Source organism: Colias croceus, chromosome 25 (assembly GCF_905220415.1).
Source record: "Colias croceus chromosome 25, ilColCroc2.1".
Taxonomy (NCBI): domain Eukaryota; kingdom Metazoa; phylum Arthropoda; class Insecta; order Lepidoptera; family Pieridae; genus Colias; species Colias croceus.
The window spans coordinates 6,499,449-6,503,294 of NC_059561.1; the positions used below are offsets into that span (position 1 = coordinate 6,499,449).

The following is a 3,846-nucleotide window of genomic DNA, read 5'->3' on the forward strand; positions in this document are numbered from 1 at the left end:
CGGTCTTTCCTTTTTGATGGCATTTTGAATAACTTTGACTCAAATTAAATAAAAGTTTATTTGTTAGCTCAAGTTTATTCACAGCGTAGAGCGTAACTAGGTACCTACTTATTTTTACCTACTCAACTACAGCTTTATTTAAAATCTAAAAAGTTTCCGATTATCACATACCAGCAGTGCCTCACGCTTCACGGTATCACCTGCAGACAGACCCGCGTACAAAATCAATGTCTGTTACTCATGAACCAATTTGCATGAAATTTGGTATAGAGATATTTTGATACCCGAGAAAGGACATAGGATAGGTTTTATCCCGGAAATCCCACGGGAACAGGAACTATGCGGATTTTTCTTTGACTGTGCGGGCGATGACGCGGCTGGAAAGCTAGTCGTTTATATGTGAAAAAAATAATTCACAATATTATCTTATCAAAAATGTTCATACGCATGCATGTTTTCACGATATACGTAGACCTGTTATCTTGAAGAAGTCGAATATGATCTTAAAATATACTTGCCACGTCAACAGCCTCGGTGGCGCAGTAGGCAGCGCGTAAGTCTCATAATCTTAAGGTCGTGAGTTCGATCCTCACCCGGGGCATATCTTTTTGTTTTTCTTTTACACATTTCTTAAAATTTAATTAAAAATTGTTATGTTCTTGTGGTTAAAATATATTGAATAATTTTATATTATTTTTCAATATCTGTAATATAATTTTTTTGGTTTTTATAATTTTCATATTTTTAGGATCATGTCAAAAATATAATATGTATTGTCCTTTAAACTAAACAATTACTGTACTGAAATAATTTGGACATACAAAAATTATTTCAATATACAACCGAATGCGCGTGCGCATAAAATCCTGAATATTAATTTATTTACATGATTTAGAACTAGATGGCGTTGAGTAAAAATTCTATCAATAAAGTCAGAGATATAATGTACAATGTACATACATGTTTTATTTAAAAATAACACATTAACGGCTATAAAAAACACATTCAAGTGCAACCACTATCCATACATACATTCAAAAACGATAAATACAGAAAAAAGTTCCTGAAAATCCAAAAAAGTCTGCTTCAAGGCATTTTTACTTAATTAGGTAATGTATGCAAGTTTACTATTTACCATAACAACGGAAATAAACATTAATATTAATTTAAGAATAATTTTTGGCACATAAATAATTTTTTTAACAAAAAATGCTGCAGCTTTCAAATAACCGAAACCTATCAAAATGATTTCACCGAAACTCAATCGAAATTTGTGAGGTAACAAATCCATAAAATACAGTAGAATTGGCAATATCCTCCTTTTTTAAGTCGGACGAAGACAAAACCAAATACTTAGTTGATAAAAAAATATTTAGATAAAATACTAATAAATAGAAACAACATAACCAAGTAACCTTACCACAATCATATAGGATATAAACTACTAGCGGTGTCCTGCGACTTTACCCGCATTGCTCCGCTCCTATTGGTCTTAGCGTGATGATAATATTAATTATAGCCTATAACCTTCCTCGATAAATGGGCTATTTAACACAGAAAGAATTTTTCAAATCGGACCAGTAGTTCCTGAGATTAGCGAGTTCAAACAAACAAACTCTTCAGCCTTATAATATTCGTATAGATAAGTATAATGCAGTCTATTCCTATAACACATATCGCATAAGGCGATTCCGACAAACATCTGTCAAATGATAATTAGTAGCATTATCCTTTCGCACCCTTCTGTTTCCTCAGCAACAAGGTTCTTCCGTATGATGTAGGTCACACACGAGGTAAATAAGGCCATGTACTGAATTATTAATTGTTTTTATATTATGTATTTGCGAGTAATGTGACTAATGTGTATCGATTGTATATATTTATTTTGCTCGGTTAATATAGATTTTTTTTGCGATCGATCAATTTTTAGTAATAATTTTATAAATAAACAAAAATGAATACCAGCTAAAAATAGTTTAAAAAAGCAGTGTATGTTCACTTAGGTAGGTTGACGTGTATGTATGTGGGTGTCTTTTTACACCCAACACTTGCAGATTTCTGATCAAATTTCTTCTAATCATAAACCAAATATCAAGAATGGAATACGTAAATACATACCTATTATAATATCTTTAAAAAAATCTTAATCGTATTAGACACAAACAAGTTAAAATTTCCATCCGTACTGTTTAGAATTATTATTAATTAACTTATCACCTACCTATGAATTTACAAGTCGTTGTCTTTCGAGTGTATGTATGTATGAACATTTCATTGGCTGATGGCTCTACACTCACAGCTGTAGACTGTAGACTTGGACTGCCAAGCCGCTCTACGGATTTTCACTTAAATAAATTATTATCAGTCTGGTTTATTACTTACGTAATAATAATTATTGTTTATTTATTTTTAATAAAAAGAGCAGTCAACATCGTCTATGGATCATTTTATCTGCAATTTCCTCAACCACGCAAAAACTTAATAACATAATAACGATTAATAAAACTATATTGTTTTCTCCCAGACGAAATTAGTAAAATTCACTTGGCGTATTTATAGGTGTGATTTATTTATCAATAAAAAAACAGTACTTTTTTTAGTCCCGTTTGAAATACGATGTAATTTGACCATTATAGAAAATTACTATGTGCTTATCTGTATCTACCACCAGGCGTTAAACACGCATCTAATGAAATCGTATTTACCAATATAACAAAACATTCAAGGAGTATCCTATAAACATGAAACCAATCTTAAATCAGGCCCTCTTAATCGTAAAATTATCTTTAAACGTATACTAATTATTATCTTTAAGCACATTTATATTCTAAGATAATTACCATATATCACTATCACACTGACCTCAGAATTCATTTTCCAGCGGAACCCTAAGACCTGACATGTCACTCATGCTATCCATTCGCGATACTTTCAATGCCAAAATATAATAAGGCCAAGATCAACATCACATACGAGCATGTACTTACACTTTGTGGTGCATGTGACGGTGTGAAAGCGTTTTCATAAAATACCTAGTTATCTACTCGTATTACGGATAATATTAATTTATCTCAGGACTGTTTAAACAACGGATCAAAAGGATTAATCGGTTAGGATGAATCCTAAGAATTAAATGGTACCAAGACTTCAAGGCTATTAAAAAATACATTCATTAATTATCAAAATAATGTTTGTAATTATTTTCTATTTTTTACAATAAAACATTTTATTTACAGTCTTAATTCTACATTTTAACAAATTATTATTTAAGTAGACATATCTTGAAGAGTAATACCTACACGGCGCGTCTATAAATTTAATTTTTTCCTATTTTCCGACTCTATGAAACAAAACAAAATAAACCGCTTTAGCTTATAACTTGTAACACCATACAAGTGCAGTACAGATGTTATAATACAAGTTGTTCACCTACAATTAAATGGTTTCGATCATACATTCGCGGTAATGCGTACAATTGTTTTTGAACATGATGTCATAAATATCTTATCGTTAATTATTATGTACTTTTCATTTTACTATAAATAAATAAGAAATACGCAGTATTTGACAAGGTTTAAGATATAAATAATGCAAGGCAACTAGGAACGATTAAATAATATCGAAACGGCCCGAAAAGTTCTTTCGATTTTGCTGCTCCTTTGGCTTTAAAGGTAACTAAATAAATGTGGTTTTCTTAAGTCTTTTGTAAGAATCTTCTTAATCGAACTACTGACTCAAGAACCCTTATCTAAATGGTAAACAGAATAAAAAATATTATACAATATATACCCTCACATATTTCAATAGTACCTACCTACTCAAAACAAGTAGCCTTCGAAAGGTTTT

The 3,846-nt window shown here is 30.9% G+C and overlaps 1 non-coding gene across 1 annotated transcript; it reads left to right on the forward strand.

The window, feature by feature from the left end:
- Positions 1–528: 528 nt before the first annotated feature.
- Trnam-cau lies at positions 529–601 on the forward strand. The gene has a single exon. It is a non-coding gene; the product is annotated as a tRNA-Met (tRNA).
- Positions 602–3,846: the final 3,245 nt, after the last annotated feature.